At 45.1% G+C, this 11,045-nt stretch overlaps 1 protein-coding gene across 6 annotated transcripts in view; it reads right to left on the bottom strand.

The window, feature by feature from the left end:
• LOC112248482 (vinexin) overlaps window positions 1-10,187 on the bottom strand; it is a 55,485-nt gene extending 45,298 nt beyond the window's left edge. For 5 of the 6 annotated variants that reach the window (XR_002953234.2, XR_002953233.2, XM_042320581.1 and 2 more), the window contains exon 1: window positions 5,167-5,302. The gene's annotated coding sequence lies outside the window, so the exon portion shown is untranslated. Of the gene's footprint in view, window positions 1-5,166; window positions 5,303-10,054 lie in introns of those variants that run through there. The other variant, XM_024417546.2, reaches the window with a different exon arrangement.
• Window positions 10,188-11,045: the final 858 nt, after the last annotated feature.

Genomic DNA, 11,045 nt, shown 5'->3' on the forward strand with positions numbered 1-11,045 from the left:
TCCAGAATCCTTCGCGCGTATATGCTTGTATAAGGAAATAAATGATGAAGTGCGGTGAGAGTTGCAGGCTCATGTCTATCAGAGCAGAGAGAGGGAGATATATAAAGTGAGTCTCATTCTAGTTCTGTGAGAGATACCGGCACACTTCTTACAAAGCCACAGCCACACATTGGTCTCAAACAGCGGTTACAATGTTGCGCAAACCAATTAATCAAGAGGCAACTCCAATGAACATGTTTTTATTCAAATTTGTGTATTGCTAAATAATGTTACATAATGTACTGGATCCGGCTAAATAGGTTCCGGAACAAAACAGTCCAAAACGGAGAAGTACCGGATCCCGAAGAGAGTATTCAGAAGTATTTTGACCTCATAAGGAAGAACCAAGTGAGGTGTGATGGAGCAACAGCGCGTTAGAAAGGAGTGGGGTCCCCCCTATTGGCTGTTGCTCCTGTCTGTCTACGGCTTTGCATGAAATTAGTTCCTTATTGACCACGCCCAACGAAGGCGCTACCCATACTAAATAACCAAGCAATTATTTGAAATAGAACTTACAACAAAGCCATGCCTATATTAGCTTTCATCTTCGCCGGTAACTTACAGGGAAACTTTTAATATATTAACTCTAATCTGGAAACCCAAAAAATAACTGTTATTACAAGAAAGTGTTTCACAACAGGATTTCTCTCACCAGCTGTGTTTTTGAGTCAAGTGTTGCATCAGGATGATCTTATGAAAAATGAGTTGGCACTCTATGTTTCTCTATGCACTGTCACCCAGACCTCTCCTCCTCCTGTCTGTGGTAGGAGGTTTTCTGTGACTGGGTCCAGCTCTAATCTCCTCCACTGCATTGTTATCCCAGGAAGTATGGTTGTCAGGACAGCCACAAATGACACCTTATGAGTTGTAGAACCTCTGCTACCAACAGTATCCACCACAACAGGCAGCCTGCCAGAGCCCCGCCTGGGTAGAGGGAGTGTCTAAGGCCAGGTGAAGTAACAATAGCTAAACTTTCCCTTATATTGTCCTCATACCAAACATCAGGGAAATATGTTTCAGCTTGAAAGAGAATTGGCGGAACTCAACAATTGGTACAGTGATACAAACATTTGACGTTATGTGACATAAATCCATCATAATGAGGTGTATTACCAAAAGGTACAGTACAAGGTAGTAGCATAGCTTCAGTATAGTGAATTGGTGTGCAAAGTCACTTTATGGATAACTCGATTTGACCCTTAAAAAAGTGCACACAACTAACCAAACTAGTGACATCCTCTCTATTGATTGTATTTCTATGACTGTCCTCTTCCATTGGTTTCTGTGTGTAGGGCTGTGCTGAGCAGAAAGAGCAGGTTAATCATTGGCTCCATAATGTTGTTCCCAGCCATGAGAAGTCCTGCTCAGAGTTAGACTATTAAGGACACAGACCAACCAAAACACAGACATGTTTGCTTAAGGTGGTGATTTTGTTTGTAGTGCTATACAGGTCCTAAAAACTTCTGGCCTTTCCTTAATATCAGGCCACATAACATCCCTTCATCTCTATCCTTTAATGGAGATGTTTCATTTTTGGGGGGAAACAACACTCATGTCTACTACACTACTACTCTCCAGATGAGTGGGAGGCAGGTAATGCCTTATCACATAATCTCACACAATGTAGTATATTCCAGGGGATAAATTATGTAAGAAAGCAATAAACCTGAAATGATCATTAGTATGTTTTTACTTGAACAGGATGTTGGAAGATAATCACAAACAATCTGATCTTTTTCAAAAACCTGAGGGGTGACTCATCATCAGGTTGTTATTATAAAGATGTTCTCTAAAGGTTAATCACACACTACTGCTTTGTCTCCAGACTGCAACTTGGCACATGTGAACACATTGCCATAGACCATACAAGGACCTGGACCCGTCCTGTTTATTACATGCGCTTATTGAGGGATACACACATTTATCAGAAAGAAACTATTCTGCCTCCTTGTATGGTGCTCCCTCCCCTCAGCCTGCTGCTTGGGGGAGCCAGGGCTTCCGTGTCACTTGTCAATAGAGACACTATACAGCCTCACTTTGAGGGGGCCAATAATAATATGACTGCTAAACTAGAGAGGGATTGGAGATTTCAGGGAGGTTACTGTACTCATATTAGAGCTCACACAGTGCTATGCAAGGTAGTTCAGCCCTTACACAACTACAAAAGAACAATCACAACCTTACACAGTGTAGGCAAATATGCCATCACAGGACACACAAAAACACTCACACAGCCATATGGGTAGCTTTTTGTATATATGCAAAGCAGAGTGAGTATAGGCTGTGGTGATGGAGCAAGAGATCTCAGGAGAACTCAAAGAGGATCCGTGCAGGGTATAGAAATCATCCTGACATCCACAATAAGCCCCAAGATGAAGGGTGAACATGTCTGGAGCCAGAGGGCCAAGGAGCCCTGTGTTAAGGGCATTGTCCATGATAGGGATATCTATTTCCACACTGTTAATAAGGTAGCCCCCATGATTATAGCACAGTATATCCAAACCCATGGATAGAGCAGTGAGTAATGACCATAATAACACAGCCCCCTTCTCTCATTCACACCCTCTGTGTTCCTGTAATGTGGCAGGGGTGCATCAGAGCTGCCCTCTCCTTCTCTCATTCACACCCTCTGTGTTCCTGTAATGTGGCAGGGGTGCATCAGAGCTGCCCTCTCCTTCTCTCATTCACACCCTCTGTGTTCCTGTAATGTGGCAGGGGTGCATCAGAGCTGCCCTCTCCTCCTCTCATTCACACCCTCTGTGTTCCTGTAATGTGGCAGGGGTGCATCAGAGCTGCCCTCTCCTCCTCTCATTCACACCCTCTGTGTTCCTGTAATGTGGCAGGGGTGCATCAGAGCTGCCCTCTCCTCCTCTCATTCACACCCTCTGTGTTCCTGTAATGTGGCAGGGTGCATCAGAGCTGCCCTCTCCTCCACTCATTCACACCCTCTGTGTTCCTGTAATGTGGCAGGGTGCATCAGAGCTGCCCTCTCCTCCTCTCATTCACACCCTCTGTGTTCCTGTAATGTGGCAGGGGTGCATCAGAGCTGCCCTCTCCTCCACTCATTCACACCCTCTGTGTTCCTGTAATGTGGCAGGGGTGCATCAGAGCTGCCCTCTCCTCCACTCATTCACACCCTCTGTGTTCCTGTAATGTGGCAGGGGTGCATCAGAGCTGCCCTCTCCTCCACTCATTCACACCCTCTGTGTTCCTGTAATGTGGCAGGGGTGCATCAGAGCTGCCATCTCCTCCTCTCATTCACACCCTCCAAGGAGCCCTGTGTTAAGGGCATTGTCCATGATAGGGATATCTATTTCCACACTGTTAATAAGGTAGCCCCCATGATTATAGCACAGTATATCCAAACCCATGGATAGAGCAGTGAGTAATGACCATAATAACACAGCCCCCTTCTCTCATTCACACCCTCTGTGTTCCTGTAATGTGGCAGGGGTGCATCAGAGCTGCCCTCTCCTTCTCTCATTCACACCCTCTGTGTTCCTGTAATGTGGCAGGGGTGCATCAGAGCTGCCCTCTCCTTCTCTCATTCACACCCTCTGTGTTCCTGTAATGTGGCAGGGGTGCATCAGAGCTGCCCTCTCCTCCTCTCATTCACACCCTCTGTGTTCCTGTAATGTGGCAGGGGTGCATCAGGCTGCCCTCTCCTCCTCTCATTCACACCCTCTGTGTTCCTGTAATGTGGCAGGGGTGCATCAGAGCTGCCCTCTCCTCCACTCATTCACACCCTCTGTGTTCCTGTAATGTGGCAGGGGTGCATCAGAGCTGCCCTCTCCTCCTCTCATTCACACCCTCTGTGTTCCTGTAATGTGGCAGGGGTGCATCAGAGCTGCCCTCTCCTCCACTCATTCACACCCTCTGTGTTCCTGTAATGTGGCAGGGGTGCATCAGAGCTGCCCTCTCCTCCACTCATTCACACCCTCTGTGTTCCTGTAATGTGGCAGGGGTGCATCAGAGCTGCCCTCTCCTCCACTCATTCACACCCTCTGTGTTCCTGTAATGTGGCAGGGGTGCATCAGAGCTGCCCTCTCCTCCACTCATTCACACCCTCTGTGTTCCTGTAATGTGGCAGGGGTGCATCAGAGCTGCCATCTCCTCCTCTCATTCACACCCTCTGTGTTCCTGTAATGTGGCAGGGGTGCATCAGAGCTGCCCTCTCCTTCTCTCATTCACACCCTCTGTGTTCCTGTAATGTGGCAGGGGTGCATCAGAGCTGCCCTCTCCTTCTCTCATTCACACCCTCTGTGTTCCTGTAATGTGGCAGGGGTGCATCAGAGCTGCCCTCTCCTTCTCTCATTCACACCCTCTGTGTTCCTGTAATGTGGCAGGGGTGCATCAGAGCTGCCCTCTCCTCCTCTCATTCACACCCTCTGTGTTCCTGTAATGTGGCAGGGGTGCATCAGAGCTGCCCTCTCCTTCTCTCATTCACACCCTCTGTGTTCCTGTAATGTGGCAGGGGTGCATCAGAGCTGCCCTCTCCTCCACTCATTCACACCCTCTGTGTTCCTGTAATGTGGCAGGGGTGCATCAGAGCTGCCCTCTCCTCCACTCATTCACACCCTCTGTGTTCCTGTAATGTGGCAGGGGTGCATCAGAGCTGCCCTCTCCTCCACTCATTCACACCCTCTGTGTTCCTGTAATGTGGCAGGGGTGCATCAGAGCTGCCCTCTCCTCCACTCATTCACAAACCACAACTAAGACTGTTTCTCTAGGACAGTTCACAGCACAGACCTCATCACTGAGGGTAGCAGAATAAAATAGCCTTCTTCTGTCAGAATGAGACAGCCGTAACTTCAGGTACACTATACTGTACTGGATCTCGCTGTGTGACCATCCTCTCAGTTTGCTGAGTCTCTTTTAAAAAAAACACTGACAAATTTCTGGGAAAGTCTGCTGCACTAATCCTGTGAAGCAAGCAAATAAGCCCGGAGCAGATAGGCAAACAGGCAGGTTACTCAACCCTTCAATAAAAACAGAGCAAAGCAGAACCTACCACAGCCCCATGATCACATAGTTAGTTATTGTGTAAAATATCTGGCTATGTTGACAAGTGTATCTAAAGTTATTTCATCCTACTTCCTCAGCATGGGAAAAGTTTAGGCTACTCACCTCTGATAAAGAATCCCAGGGAACACCACACCTCTCAAAGTTCTATCTTCTCCGTGATGCATGTAAGCCCAATATGTTGTGGGCAGTCCCACTCTACGACCTCGCTCACTCACTGCCTCTCCCTCTCCCTCTCTCTCTCTCTCTCTCTCTCTCTCTCTCTCTCTCTCTCTCTCGACTACCTCCTCCTGTGACGGACTTCCCGGTTGACAGGCATTGCCGTGGCAACCCCTGGACCCTGTTCAAAAGGCACCCTCCTTTTGGCTTGTCAGCGCGGGGCTTCTTCAATGACGAGTGCTCATCGTAGTGATATTTCACACAGTGCAGGGTTAACCAAAGGGGAATGCAAATAGTTAATCACCTCCACCTCCCCAATACCCCACACTGCCCCTCTCTCTATCACTCACTCTTTCTCTCCCATGACTCCCTCTCTTTTGTGCTGCTGTTTGTGTCTTTTCTGGGGGCACATACAGGCCAGGTCTCTTTCCAGTTAAAGAGAGACGGGAGTGAAGAGGAGGGGAGAAAAATAACTCTCTCGGTCCAGGAGGGTTCTCTGAGGGTCCCCTGACATCATTAGTCTTTGAGGTGGTCAACCCCCATGGATCGCACTGACACTGGACCCACCACTTGACTCACTCACTCAGACACAGACAGACAGATAGACATACAGAGCTTGTCTTTCTCACATCCCCTGCCCTTCCCCAGATCATTTATATCCAGCTACAACAGCTTAGACTGAGGGGCATGATGACTAGAGAGAAACTATATGTGAGGGGAGGTGAATCCATTTGAATTTGCTTCAACCACTGACAGCTGATATACAGAATAATCCAGACATTCTGTATTCAGATATCTAGATTGCCTTTCATAATATGTAGCCCTTGGAGCATACAGACCATAGAACAAGTACATGAGAGAATACAGTAAACGGAACTAGACAGTGTTAAACTACAAGCAGAGTGAAACACATGCTCTCAAATTCCTCAGTTGTTCTCGCTACCATACATGGCAAATTAGAACTAGGTTTTCCAGGTTGTCTGCAGTGTTTGCCAATGGAGAGAAACAGGATACAAACCTGATGATTTACATGCTGACATAACTGTTTCTGTCTCATATGTCTCAGGAACTGAGTTAGCCTTTACATGTTTCACATTGCAGGTGGTAGTACACTCACCTTTATTGCACTTTAACCTTTTAACCAGTCACACCAGCTAAAAAATAGACATTATTTGGTAAGCAGTGTGTGTGTGTGTGTGTGTGTGTGTGTGTGTGTGTGTGTGTGTGTGTGTGTGTGTGTGTGTGTGTGTGTGTGTGTGTGTGTGTGTGTGTGTGTGTGTGTGTGTGAAGCCCCATGCCTCAGAGAGTTTCAGGTTGGAATCGAAGGAGTCAGCTCTTTTTGAATAATTCAGCGGTCTGGCTTGGGACAGTGAAACTCAGGCAAATACCAGGCAGTGTCCATTTACTGAGTCTGCATCGCTGCTCCAGAGATTGTTTTTGCCAAAGGAAAATTTTGTTTTTCACCCCTAGAAGAAGGAACGCTTCTGGATAGTTTGTGCTGTAGTGGAAGAGGCTATAGGGCCCAGTTAGAGCAGTCAGACAGGCACAGTCCCCCGCTGTGACCCAATCCTACACCCTGTCACTCTGTGGCTCAATGAGGTGCAAGAGGTGATTGCTGCTTTGGCCGAGGACCCAGCACCTCTCTCACAAACACACTCCCCCCTCCCTCTCTTCTTCTCTCCCATACACATTTCTCTTTCCATCACTGTCATTTTGTCTGTACCTCCCTCCAGTGATAAATATTATATTTGGAGGGATGGGAACTGTAGCCTGTTTTTTCCACTGTCCCGCCGAGTCCATAGTGTGGTATTTGTAACAGTGGTGGGATTCTAATGAATCAACCTTAGCAACTCTCAGCTCTGTGCCAGAGTAGTAAATCCCGCCTAGCAACTTTCAACTTTCAAACACATTCAAACCCTGTTCTGTCTCTGTGGTATGTTCCAATATGTTCCGTATGTTTCTATGAAGCAATCATACCCATTGCATGGGTCATTAAAATCCCATGCAACAACCAAAGACCATACCAAGTGAGGGAATACATCATGACAGAAAGCACTGTTACATAACAGTCAACTACCTAACTTGATGATGGCTAACGGCTGGGTACTTTTTCTACTGGTTGGGGAAAACATTTCCCAGTGAAGCACTAAACTATCTGAACATTCATCATGCATTTGGAAACAAACTGCCTATAAAACAAGCCATTTGGTTTCAATCAGGCATTCAGATTTTTAGAGAGATCTAATAACTAAGAGTTTAATGTAACTAAATATTGCTTAACACTGAAAGACATCCAATAAAGTGAAAGAACTGTCAGTTCATCTGTTTTTCTTTCTTATGCGATCTTTGCCTACATCAGGGGGTTCCCAACCTAGGGGGCGGGACCTTCCTTGAGAAAAAAGTAATAATAATAATCATCATAATAATTCACAATTGTTTATACCGAGCTAAAACGATACATAATTCCACAATGCTTTAGGCTAGAAACATGCCAGCAGCATACCACCCTGCATACCACTGCTGGCTTGCTTCTGAAGCTAAGCAGGGTTGGTCCTGGTCAGTCCGAGGATGAGAGACCAGATGCTGCTGGAAGTGGTGTTGGAGGGACGGTGAAAAGCACTCTTTCCTCTGGTCTAAAAAAATATCCCAGTACCCCAGAGCAGTGCTTGGGGACATTGCCCTGTGTAGGGTGCTGTCTTTCAGATGGGATGTTAAATGGGTGTCCTGACTCTCTGAGGTCATTAAAGGTCCCATGGCACTTATCGTAAGAGTAGGGGTGTTAACCCTGATGTCCTGGCTAAATTCCCAATCTGACCCTAAAACCATCACGGTCACCTAATAATCCACAGTTTACAATTGGCTCATTCATCCCCCTCCTCTCCCCTGTAACTATTCCCCAGGTTGTTGCTGCAAATGAGAATGTGTTCTCAATCAACTTACCTGGTAAAATAATGGATAAATAAAAAAAGCTGTAAAATGCCAGAGAAAGACACAGCTCTGATGCACTTGGAAATATAATTTAAGAAGCTGAGCTATGACCTAAATTTGAGGAGTAAAATAAATGCTTTGACTCTTGGGAAGTAATCTTATATAATGTGTGACTCTGTCACTATCAATTGATCTAATCACTTTCTATAAAAGAGAATATGTATAATTAAATTGAAGGTTCATATAAATTATTATAATAAAATATATTTGGTAGCAGAATATTATTTGGAGAAATTGGGTCTGAACTTGAATTTCCTTGTCCATTATTATTAAAATATGTTTTTTATTTATTTTACCAGGCAAGTCAGTTAAGAATAAATTCTTATTTTCAATGACGGCCTAGGAACAGTGGGTTAACTGCCTGTTCAGGGGCAGAACGACAGATTTGTACCTTGTCAGCTCGGGGATTTGAACTTGCAACCTTCCGGTTACTAGTCCAATGCTCTAACCACTAGGCTACCCTGCCGCCCCATGAATCTTGTTACTACATAGAAACTACATAGAATTGCAGGAAATTAGCTATAAAACAACAACATTTTCTAGGTCCCTCAAATTAAACCAAATCAAGCTCGTGGTGTTTTTAATATAGGCTAACTCAGTAAGCAATAATAAAAAGGCGGGCCTTGGGAAAAAAAAGGCTCGAAACCCCTGGCCTACATGATCATCACCGTCACCCATACAGCCAGATATACACAGTGACAGTGTTGTTAAAATGCCTTTCAGAAGGACACAACAGCACCATAGGGGTTGTTTGTTGCTTTGCATGTAAACAACACTCTGGTCAGCGGTCGGTGCATCCCACAACCGTATGAGCCATACAGACTGATGAAGCCAACCATTCCCATGCATTCCTCTGCCTATATTAGACTCTCCTCTGGGGGAATGCTTGTCTCCTCTGGTATGGGAGGTAAGCTATGATAAGAACCCTCTCTCTTTCAGCACCAGAGCTTACAACCCTCATGCACACTGAGTATCAGAGTAGACGAATGGACACATGAAGATATGCATGTCGTAGTTGTTGGCCCAAAGAGGAAATCCAGTATAAAGCTACTTCCAGTATAAAGAGCCCAGCTAAACAAAGACAACAGGGACCACAAACATAGAAGTGGACATTATGGTTTAAAATACAGATGTGGGATCTTAATTTGAGCCAGTTTGCTACAGCAGTAAGGTAATCCTGCAGCAACAGGAAATGTGAATTATTAGGTGGAGTATAATTAGTGGACATTTTTGTATGGGTTGATACATTTTTCTCAGCAACAAAAGAGAGATCAAATGAAGATCCTACTGTACTTCTGTTCTTGAAAAGCCCTTAGATGGGTTAAGTTCCCTTTACGTTTGTTAATAAATGTATCATGACAAAACACTGATGTGTTGAATGAATGGACATGTTAATGTATACAGTATGTACAAATGAACATGCACAGTATAACCAGAGGAGCAGTACTGAAGTGGTTACTTTCAGCATAGCTCTCAGCCCAAAACAACAGCCACAACATCAGAAACCTGTCTTTCCGTGGAGGAGGTCTGATTCCTATCTGCTCAACCAAAGACAGATAGCTCCTTCCTAAGACAATGTTAGAACCCTACAAGAACAATTCGTCTGCAACTCAACTGTTGCACAACAATGTTCAGAAAGAAAAGTAATTGACACGCATGGAGAACTAAAGATAAACACAGTTCCATTTCCCACAGTTCAAGTGTATAATCCGGTCATTACGCTCCTGATCTCTTCAGCCCTCTAGGTGATAGAGCCAGAGCGAGCGGGAGACTCTGACAACATGAACTGTTTGTGTTTTAGTCTTGGCGTGGAGCAGCAGAGACAGACAGAGAGAGTTGTACTTACAGATCAGTGCAGCGCAGGCCGAGTAGAGAGGTCTTCTTGGTATAGTACAGAGGGAGAGAGAAAGAGAAGGAGGGAGGGAGAGAACCACTGCTGCTGGCCAACAGGGTGTCTTTTATCTTCTGCGAGTGACTCAGCTTGTGTGTGTGTGTGTGTTTTGTGTGTGTGCAACACCCCTCACTCCACTCTACAGCTCATCAGGGACTCTGTAATAGTTTCCATCTGCAGCTGGAAATAATAGAAATTCCCATGCAGGCACAGCCTCAGTGGAACCACACTTTTGTTTTTCATGAGCAGGAACAGAGGAGGCCATTTTCACATCAACCTAAATATACAGACTTGTGTTTGAGATCAATCCAGTAGTAGTGCGGTGTCCATTCAGAGTCAGAGGCCTATTTGAGAGAAAGATATGCAGATTTGCTAAACTAAACTGTAAAAAAGGCCCTTCCTTCCAGCCAATCAGGGTGCTTGAATTGACATTTGGACTTGGGCTCTGCCCACTCTAGCTCAGAGAGTTTTTAGTCATCAACAGAAGAAGACACAAGTTTGGTTTGCAACCAAGCTTTAAGTGTTTATTCTAATAGGCGCTTTATATTGTTGGGGGTTGTTTAGGATTAATGCATGCTACTGAAACCTTGCAAGTGTTAGTTATCTTGTTAAATATAACTTAATACCTGTGTACAGAATGCATGGTTGGATTTATTTATAAATTATTTATAAATGGTTGGATTTATCATTATGTGCATGTTACTATTACAGCAAAAGATTGTGCTATATGACAGTTTGGTAAGTAAATTCTGGAAGATTCTAAGCGGTATGGTGCGCATGCTCACTTGATTCATGGCCAACCAGATAATCAATCAATCAAATATATTTATATAGCCCTTTTTACATCTGCAGATGCCACAAAGTGCTATACAGCTGCTGTTCCTTCACTCTGTGGTCCAACTCATCCCAAACCATCTCAATTGGGTTGAGGTCGGGTGATTGTGGA

The sequence above is a fragment of the Oncorhynchus tshawytscha genome, linkage group LG04 (assembly GCF_018296145.1).
Source record: "Oncorhynchus tshawytscha isolate Ot180627B linkage group LG04, Otsh_v2.0, whole genome shotgun sequence".
Taxonomy (NCBI): Eukaryota; Metazoa; Chordata; class Actinopteri; order Salmoniformes; family Salmonidae; genus Oncorhynchus; species Oncorhynchus tshawytscha.